Here is an 11,276-nt window from a genome sequence, read left to right on the forward strand (position 1 = left end):
ATTTAATTTCTACAACACACTCCCATGACAATGTTCATGTGCTGATAACAAAACCAAGCTATTTCATAAATTCTGATTGAACCCTGAAACTCGCAGTTCCTTAGGATTATTGTCCCTACTTTGCAGGTGGCAATAATATTGGGAACCACTTTCTAGTTCATTCTATTTATTATGTGAGAAGTCCGCCCTTATGAACTTACTGTTTTCGTATGATTATTGTCCCTACTTTGCAGGTGGCAATAATATTGGAAAATCAACTTCACAAAATTTGGCAGTCCAACCGATGGAGACCGTATACAACGCACTTGTTGTAATCATCACTTAGATATTTTGTATGGTTTTTGCATAATTATCACATAAGCAGATAAAGCAGATAATCCACTTAAAATAGATAAACACCAAATAAACAGATAAATCCATTTAATGCATGACATTTAAACACACGTGATAATTAACGACAATTATTTAATCTAGTCAAGGGAGAATTAATTAAATAATTAAGTTTTATATTAGATCATAATTATCCAATTACTGATAGGATTTATCAAGATAGAGTTAACTATCTAAATCCATTTAGGATTATTCAAGATTTTATTTCGATAAAATCAAATCCTACAATTCAAGATAACGTTGATCTAAGATTATCATTATTTAAATCATACTAGGATATTACTAGATAGAATCAGTTCCATCATTATCCATAAGATAAAAATAAAATCCTATCAACCAAGATTTATACAAATCTTAATTTTTAGAATAGACATCCAGAATATATCAAACATTTCTTAGGATTTCTTAGATAAATAAATTTGTCTAAATCCAATTAAATAAGGATTTTCTTATATATCATCTTTATCATCTTTATCCTTATCTATCTAGGACATAAATCCAAAAGATAAGGATAACTTGGATTAATACTTATTTTAATCCATCTAGGATTTGTCTTAATAGAATTAAATCTATTCAAACCCATAGGATAAAAATAAATCAATATTAATATTAATCATAATCCATCTAGGATTTAACTTAGAGTAAATCCATATAAATCCATAGAATTAAATAATATTATATTAGAATTATTCAAATCTATCTAAGATTTATCTAGGAATAAATCCATATAAATCTATAAGATAAGAATAAAATATTACATTATCACTATCCAAATCCATCTAGATTTATCTATGAATAAATTCATATAAACTCATAGGATAAGAATAAAATAATATTATCATTATCTAAATCCAACTAGGATTTGTCTATGAATAAATCCACATTAATCCATAGGATATAGATAAAAATTATATTGTCATTATCTGAATTTAACTAGGATTCATCTATGAATTAAATCCCTACAAATCCATAAAATAAAGATAAAATCTGTAATAAATCCATGATTTAATACAAAATCAAATCTTATATAATATATAAAATCCACAAAAGATATATTCAAATCTTATTTCCAAATTAATCTAGAATTATTTCCAAAATTGAATCCAATGATTTGAAATCCTAATCAAATTTGGAAAGCGAACTTTGACCGAACCTTGCATGGCTCGGCTGGACTCTCACTGAATCCATGGCCGCTGCCACGTTTCTGGCCAGATCGCATTCGCCTCTCGAGTCCGGGAACTTCCCACAAAGGGCTCCCACTCGAATGGCGACCCGCTGCTGTTCTGCGTCGCGCTGCTGCGTCATCATCGGTGCTGTGACGTCTCCGGCGCTGCTGCTGCGTCGTCACTTGTGCGACGTCGTCTACGCAGCTGCTGCTGCCCCAACACGAAACTGCTGCTGCATCATCACCGTTGCTGCCAGCGACCCGTCGAGACAGCCCAGCCTGACAGCTTGAGCAGCCTGAACTCCGGTCGCCGCCGCTGTCACAAACGGACTGTCGCTGCTGTTCGTGCTGCTTCTCCACATCAGACCCATCATCGCTGAACAACCCATCTGATCGGACTTCCCAAGCTGTAGAGTTCAGCCTGCCGGAGATCACCTCGCGATGGGAAGCTTCGATTTACTGGACGTTGATTAGTCCAAATTCACACCGGAATGATTCAAATTGAATCAAAACGTGATTCTCTCAAATTTTGGTCAACGGAGGGTGATTGAATTGAAATTAAAACCATATGTAATCATATGTAATGATTACATAAATTTAATTACAAATTTTGATTTAGCATATAAATCACGAGAAGGAAGTTTCCCAACGCTGAGGCTCGCATATTCAGCGACGTGCAGCCCCGGTGCAAGCGCCGGCTGCTCGTCCTCACGGAACATGCCCTCATCGTCGTTCAATTGTTCTTCGTTCTTACGATATGTTAAATTATTCGGAAAATAACAACCACGCAACGAAAAAAATCATGCATTCAAGCAATTCACATAACATGAAATTAATCCACATAATCAGAGCCAAAACTTGGCTCTGATACCAATTGATCGGGTTTGGAGCCCCTTGCACAGCGAAAGACTTGTACAAAATAAATAAATCAGACGAGGATCTATTTGACCGATTATGCGATTAATCAATTCACATGTTAAACAAATAATTGCATGCTAGAATGCAAATAATTCATGCTCATAGAAAGTAAATTCTAAAACATGAATACTACGGTTTAGAGTTACCGATTTGATTCTCCAAAGAATCGTCGATTGCTCGCGCCTTCTCCACGTGATGATCTTCAGTACTAGACCACGGATCTTCTCTCTGTTTCCCGAACTGTATCTCGATATCAGGGTGGGCTGATCTCATAAAAATACTAGGACTCGAATAAAGAAGACAGAAGAAATTCTACTCCAATTAGGAGAGAAATTCGAACTCCTCTAGGTAGAGGGGGACGAAAATTATGAGTAATGATAATAATGATTTCTGTCTCATTTATTCTCCTATTTATATTAAGTTCCTTTTGGGCCCAGACAGGGATCTATGGAAGGTTTTGGATATGGGCTCCCCCAATTAGCTTTTTACTAATTAAATTGAACCCACAATTTAATACAAGCTTATATTGGAATATTACGAGCAGCCACTACAGAAGTAATATTGAACTCTCCCCATCCAAATCCAAAATTACAAGTAATCCGGGTTTCCACTTTTATTGTTTATTTCCCGCGCTTAAGATATAAATGTCCATTAATTAATTAATGTCTGCTATGGACTTAATTAATTAATATCTTATTAATTCCAAGAGTGGACTTAGCAAAAAACATTTATTTATTATTCATAGAGTAATAAAACTCCAACTGGTCAGTTTTCCGAATAATAAAACCTTGTTCGAGCTCCTCTTGAGGACATTATCAAACGAGACTCACCTCGTGCACGATTCAACATAATAGCAATCCTAGCATCGCTAGATATTAATCACCACTACCCAATATATCAGGATTATTGGGTTGCGAAAAACCCGCACCATTTGATAAGTCAAAGTAGTGCATAATCAATACCGTATGCTCAATGCTAACATATGTAGATTAAGAAATAGTATTTTATCAAGACCTAGTCTTTCAGTAGATAGCATAAAGACACGTCTTGCTGTTAGATCCGTTCAGTGCTATACCACACTAATGTCATCTTATTTCAGTAAGGCTTAGAAATATGCGGACTGCCATTGCAACCTTTCACGATAGGTAGCCAAAGCCTATCTAGGTTGTGAAATTCTTCTTTTTCTTTTGCAAAGCATTGCATAGATCTGACCGTGTTACCTTAAAGTGGACGACGCCCACAACCGGTCTATTAAGCAAAAGACTTAGACTTTGTTTACTTCTTATGCATTTAAATGTTTGTAAAACATCTTATAAATGCACAAGCAAACACAATGTAATAATAATAGTGATTCTATTCATGCGAGACTGCTCGAATAATACTGAATCGGGTTAAAAGTGGATTGTAGAGTTTTACGTATACAAGCAAGATTCTATTCGAGCGAAACTTGCTCGAAACATGCTTTTCAGTATACCAAACCTAACAATAGGAGCATGGAGACTTCAAGATTCATCCTTGGGTTTTGTTTGTTTATTTCATGTCTCGTACTTTAATTATTGTTTTAGTTCATCTGTCTATAGATTACTAAACAATAGAATTTTGAGGTTTGATAGTATTTGACTTTTGAGTAGTTCTTTTATGTTTAATGTTCAGAACTCGTTTCCACTTGATTTTTCTTGAACTTTTGTTTGACTAATTGGTCGTTACCTTGATTATTGTCAATCTTTGATCGGTGATAGCTTTGATTGGTTTATCTTATATGTTCATACAATAATTGTGACATGAGTATTGATGCATGATAGGGAGAGATCGTGGTAAAACTTGAGTCGGATGATCATAGAACTAATTAGAATAACTAAAGAGTTAGTGAAATCATTATCCTTGAAATTCCTCTATTTGCCAAATTCTATCTTCATGCTTTTATTGTTTTACTTTATTTATTTATGCTTAGTTAAAACAAAACTCTTGTTTCTCTAGATAGTATCTGACGCTTAGTACATGATAGCCAGTTGTAATTATATTCCCCGTGTTCGATATCCGGTACTGACCTTTAGCTATACTAAATCTACCCTGTATACTTGCAGGTATTTTTAGTGCTAATAAAAAGTGCATCAAAAGGGCGAAGAAAGTGATTGTGTGCCCAATGACAGGTTACCCAAGGATTTTCTGAGTTCCTAGACCCGGTGTCTAGTGGATTCTCTGGATCGGGACATTTAATTTCAAACACATCTCGCTTACTCTTCGAATACTCTTCACCCACCAATACCACCACTACCACCACTACTACCACCCGTGTTACTCATTTACCTGGTTGCTCTTGTACAGAAATTTAGATAGAGAGAAAACTCGTTAAAACAAGTGGTGCAAATGAAAATGACGTGAAAATCGCGAATATATAGTGTTTCAAAATTTAAAAATAAAAATAAAAAATTGCGTTGGCCGATCGCTCGCCGATCGCCAGCCTGCAATGGCGGCCAGCGCATCGGCCAGCGCCTGGAAATCGGCGTGCGCTCGCCTAATTTCTCGCCAAAAGTGCGCTGGCTGGTTGCAATAGTTCGGCAAGCCAACCGGCTAGCGCCGCGAATCGGCTAGCCGCTATTGGAGATGCTCTAAGGCTTTTCGATATATACGAAGATAATTTGGGATTGCACTATAATCATGTGCTATTGTGTGGTGGTAAGAGTATCAATCCTTAGTCGACTTTATAGGGCTAGTATAAACTCCTTCAGTTCCACATAATGTCTATTTTGGTTCTGATGGAATTTTAAAAAATGTATATAAAAATGAGTTCGAAAAGTTAGTAGAATATGAATTTCACTTTTGTATATTAATTTTATAATAAAATGTGAGTGGAATGAATTAGTAGTTAGAAGGATCCATTTATTATTTTGGGTAAAAAGTGAAAATGATTCATTAATGAAGATGAATGAAAATTGCAAAAATAAGACAGGGGGAGTAATATGTATGAGAAAAAAAGTTGTGAAATCGTATAAAAGAGTTTATATATATACATGGGCGGACAAAAGAAGAGCCATTGGGGCCATGGAACCCCCAATATTTAAAAAAAAATGTAGGATATTTTAGTAATTTCATATTAAAATTAAATTAAATGTTATTTAATATTTAATTAAAGTTAAACATAGATAATTAGGAGTATTTGAGATCTGAGCTTCTCTACCAGAATTCAAATCCGTCGTTGCCCATTCTTCATCTTTCTCCAATTTTTCATTATATTATTTAAATAGGAGAACTGCTTCGCTTGCTATTTATTATCCATCAAAATTTTTTGCCATTGCTTTGAATGAGCTTGAAAATCAACCTAAAAATTTTACTTTTTATGTCCGGATAAATGAAAATTTTTCACAAATATCTGGGATTGGTTGTCTTGCTTTAAAGATGGTTTCTACAAGAAAGCATGAAAATTTTCCATTGGTTTATTGTTAGTCAAGTTGTCATTGATCTATCCGGTTACTAGTGCCTTAGTGGAAGAGCATTTTCAGCAATGAAGTTTATCAACAGTTCTTTAAGTAATAGTTTGAGAGACTAACTGTTATAGATTACTTAATTCCTTACATTGAAAATGTTTTCTTTGTTAATGTCACTAATAAAACTATCATGCAGCGATTCCAGAAGATGAAAAATAGAAGTAAAATGTTATAATATAATTGTATTTGACTATTTAAATATTATTTTTAATTTTTTATATTTTTTAATTTTATTATAAATTATTTTTGGATCCCACTGTTAAAATTCTGCATCCGCGCCACTCGATATATAGACGAGTAACCTTTGAATCGGTGAGTACTAATAATAGAGACCACTGACAGCCGACGTATCTTCATTTGTTGGGATCTAAACTACTGTAATTAAAATAATGGACTAAAAATTATACTTCTTGAATATTGTTGCATTAGTCCACTGTAGTCCGCACTCTATTCACAAAAATAATGGTGTTATTATCAAATCAGCTTTCAACAAAATATAATGTTGAGTTTAATCGTTCATAATTTCAATTTTAAGCTAGTAAGTAATATTAAGTAAACCAACGAAAATTAAGTACTTCCTTTTATCTCACCTTAGTTGGGGTGTTTCTTTCTCCCTCCGTCTACGAATAGGAGTCTCGGTTCACTTTTACTATAAATGGTAATATGGTCTCACCTTCCACTAACTTATTCCCCTCACATTTCATTTAAAACTATTATATACAAGTGGGACTTCTATTCCACTAACTTTTTTCCACTCACTTTTTTAATTTTTTTAAAACTCGTGCCACCAAGAAATGAGATTCCTAATAGTGGATGGAGGAAGTAACTGAAATAAGTAGTAGGTGATTAGAAGTTAGTGCATAGTGAATAAACTTGAAAAAATAAGTAGTAGGTGTTTAGAAGCTAGTGCATAGTGAATAAATTAGAAGCTAGTGCATAGAGTAAAGTTGAAAAAAAAAGTAACAGGTGAAAGAGTAAAATAGGTGAGAAAATAATTTTTTTTCCTAAAAAGAACTCGTCATTTGACTGCACATGGATACAATCTGATGGTGCATGGTGACCAACTTCTTGTCTATATTGTAGGATGGCTGCCATTATCCGATCAAATTGCAAAGCAAGTAATTGACCTATCCAAACCTCTTCTAGGATCGACATCTCTTAGTCATCGGGATTAATGGATGGAGAATGAGAATGAGATGAAATTAAAGCATCGATGTTCCTATCACGATGATCGGTTAGTATTGCATGCGTAAAAAGACAGATAAAATAAAAATTCTTATGATTGATTGATTGACTATGAAAGACTTCAGTAGATAAATATAATATGTGGAGATACAAAAATATTCTAGGAAGTAAATTAAATTAAATCATATCCTAAGCATATATAGAATGATATAGTAAATACAAAAATAACTAAATTAGGGTTAATAAATGGAAGGCTCGTTTCAGAAAATAAGTCAATTATATATCTTGAGATAACTCAAAAAAAGACACGACTCAACTAACATGTGATGAAGCTAGTACAATTAATATTGTAAAAGTAATCCTATTTATATTTCTAGAGTTTTGTGGGGCTTTTGAAATATTGATATTCTTCGTAGTTAGTGTTTTAAAAAATGTTTAAAGTCGTTGGTTTGTCACGTTCCTATTCACGCTTTGAGGTGTCTAAAGACTCGTCATTTTCATTTTGCTTTGATATCTTATGTGGTCCAACGTACTTTTGTAGGTTACTTGAATCCATGTATCAGTTTTAAAATGGGTATTGACAGAGAGGGATAATACATCCTATGTTTATCTTAAAAAAAAAAAAAGAAAAAAATTTATGTTTATCTTATTACATGAGTTAAGATTATCGCTTACTTGTTTTATTCATCCCATCCCATTAAAATAGCCGGGGGCGGACACATAAATTAACATCAATAGGGACTTAGATGTCTAATTTTTATTTTAATGTACATTTTTGGATAACTTTCATCATTTATAAAGGTTGTTATACAATAACTTACATTAAACATCAATAAATTTTAAAACAAAAACAATAAAAAAATGTTTAAAAAGTAAATTCATTAAGGGCTTTAGCCCCTAGTCACTTCCATTTGAGTCCGCCCATGAAATAACAAATTTTGGAATAATATAAATTTTAATGCAGAGTTGGAGATATATATAGAAATATGATCAAAGTCTTATTAGTGAAAAATGACGTCCAATTTATTAAAGACTACAAATTCATCTCATTTTAATGTAGTCGAACTTTATTGCCCGTGGAAAAAATTCAGAACTTTTTAAGTTCGCCATATTATATGTCAAGTTTAAAGTATATGGGAAGAATAGAAATATCGGCATCTGATATTACGAAATTACTTTTTAAAAATTTATTTTTTTTACAAACTTTAAACTTGATATATAATATCACGAACTCATAGTTTTCAAAAAAAATTTACTGGAAACAAAATCCAACTATATTTTAAAATAGTCTATTTTTATGGTAAAGAGAGAATTTTGATTTTGAACTAAGCAAAAGAGATAATACGTGGAGGGTGCGGTTTTCTGGGAGAGGGTAGGATTTTTAAAATAAAATAAAAAAACTTAAATTCAATATGAATGCTCATGTTGTGTATTTACAATCATGATTCTAATTTGATGAACAAATGTGAATTAGTTGAGTTATGAATTCATTTGGGGGCGGTTCTTGGAATATTCTAGGTTAATAGTTGGGTTTTTTAGCAGATTATTTTCTTGCTATCCCATTTTGTTATTGCTACAGCCTCTTGGAACCTGAACTTTCATTTTAAAATTAAAATAAAATACTACTAGCAAAGTAGACAAAAATCATACATAAAAATAGTCCTAATAAGTGTCTTGTTTGATTGGAGCAACATAGTTGCTCAATTCCTCAATGAGAGCATTCAAATTATTATACGAAGATCCACCTTCCTCAACAGCCTTCTTTGCCATCTCCTTATAATTATCAGCTCTTCTTCTCATCTCCGCCGCTCCTTCGCCCACCATAACCTCCTCCACCGCCCTCGCCACCGCCTCCCGCTTGACTCCCTCGCTCTCCCTAAGCATCCACCTTTTATTACCAACAGAAACCCCAGTCCCCAAAACCTCCGTCACCAGCTTCTCATTGAAAAACTGCTCCGCGAACACCGGCCATGTCACCATTGGCACACCTGCACACACCCCTTCGAGAGTCGAGTTCCACCCACAGTGCGTCACAAAGGCCCCCACCGCCGCATGATTGAGAATCATCACCTGAGGAGCCCACCCCCTTATGATCAGCCCTCTGTTCCTCACTCTCTCCTCGAAACCTGGAGGCAGCCAATCCTCGTCTTCCTCTTTGTTTTTCCTCACAACCCATATGAAATTTTGTCCGGACGCCTCCAGCCCCGCTGCAGTCTCGCGCAGCTGCGCTCGACTGAAGGTGGCGATGCTGCCGGCTCAAATGTAGACCACGGAATTAGGCTTCTTCGAGTCGAGCCAAGCCAAACACTCGTCCTCGTCAATGTCGGATTCCTTTCCTCTCTGCTGATTCTTGTTGCTGCATAGCAAAAGAGGGCCTATCCCCCAAGCCTTCTTCCCGATAACATTCTTGTAGTGATTGGCATAAGCTGATTCGAGCTCGTCGAAGCTATTCACAACCTCTCCATAAGTCTTCTTCCAAGACTCATTCATCTGCTCAAACAGTTTGGTGAAGTCATTCGCAGTTTCTTCAAGAAAAAGGGGACAGAGCTGCGATATTACAAACTTGAGTTCGTGAGGAAGACCGGGCACGAGAATCGGCTCTGAATCCGACATCGTCACGATGTTGAAGGGTTTGTGGAGCTCGATTTGCTCCGACACGCACCGAGTGAAGTAGCTGGTGCCGTAGAAGGCAAGCCGTGGGATTCGGAATTTGGCGGCAGAGTCAGCCGTCCACGGCAGGAATATGTCGGAGACGAGACAGTCCGGGCGGAGCTGCTGCAGGATTTCCTCGACGGGCTCCTGCAGCAGCTCTATGGCCCGGAGGAAGTTTGTGGTGAGATCGGGAGCGGTCATTTGATCGAAAGCAACGACGTTTTGGGGCAAGGAGGAGCCTTGTGGAGGGAATGGGGTGATGGCGAGGCCGACGGTGAAGCCGGAGAGTTGGGTTTCGGTTATTGGAGCGGCGAAGGAAGGGGTGGCGATGATGGTGGCTTTGAGGCCTATTGAGATGAAGAGCTTCGCCATATCAAGCATGGGGATCATATGGCCGTGAGCAATGGTTGGGAAGAGCACGATGTGTAGTTGTTTCATTTTGCAATAGAGTAAGCGTAAATCAACGTGATATTGTTTAATGGAGTAGTGCCATTCTTAATTATGTGTTGGGATCTAAAAATATTCCAATTAAAAGGTCACCTTTTATGAGTGGTGGACTAATATAAGTACTTATGATTATTTAGAATTTTTTTTTGCATTATAGTCCGCACTCAATTGAAAAGAATGGTACTAAGCAATATCACGTTTAATTTAACTGTTCAAAATTGTAATTCAACTATTAACTAAAGGGTCGATTTTATCTTGTCGTTTATGGCGTTTAGTCAAAATATCATTTTGAAATAAATTATCCTGCAAAAAATTTATGTCATGTCGGAATATCAACATGACAACTAAAAACACTTAGACTAGTAATCCGTAACTAGTCTAATTTGTGGAATGTTAATACTTGTCCCCTCTAAAAGAAAGTATTTTAATACTAATGCTGTATGACGGAAGCCCTTACATGATCAATTCTTTCTAGCTGAATGGCAAGGGACCAATCACGCCAAAGGATACATTATTATGGAAAGCAGCCATTGCTAATGTGAATAATATTAAAAATGATAAATTGCTTAACTTCGACTTTAAAAAAAGTTTTTCTACTTTTCACTGTTAGCATTACTAGAGTGGCCTATAACTATATTAATTTTGTGACATTTTATAAAAGATGTCATTATATGAATAAAATATTTTAGTTTTATACTACAGTACTAAATACTACTCTCTCCATCTCCCATAATTTGTCACTATTTGATCTGGCACGGGTTTTAAAAAATGTAATAGAAAGTGAGTTGAAAAGTTAGTGGCATGTGAGTCCTATTTTTATATTTTAATTTTATAATAAAATGTGAGTGAGAATGAGATAGTGGAATATGTGGGACCCACTTACAAAAATGGTAAAAGTGAAAGGTGACAAATTTTTAGGTATGGACGGAAATATAAATAAGTGACAAATTTTTAGGGACGGAGGGAGTAATACCCTAGTTCGGAATGAATATCATAAAAGAGCTTACAGTTATCGACTTCCATAATTTTTACAG

At 35.3% G+C, this 11,276-nt stretch overlaps 1 pseudogene; it reads right to left on the reverse strand.

Moving 5' to 3' along the window:
- Positions 1-8,530: 8,530 nt before the first annotated feature.
- Positions 8,531-10,369, reverse strand: LOC125224196 (scopoletin glucosyltransferase-like; annotated as a pseudogene).
- Between the last annotated feature and the right edge of the window lie 907 nt (positions 10,370-11,276).

The sequence above is a fragment of the Salvia hispanica genome, chromosome 1 (genome assembly GCF_029641045.1).
Source record: "Salvia hispanica isolate PSC_SH4W2 chromosome 1, Shi_PSC_v1, whole genome shotgun sequence".
Lineage (NCBI taxonomy): Eukaryota > Viridiplantae > Streptophyta > Magnoliopsida > Lamiales > Lamiaceae > Salvia > Salvia hispanica.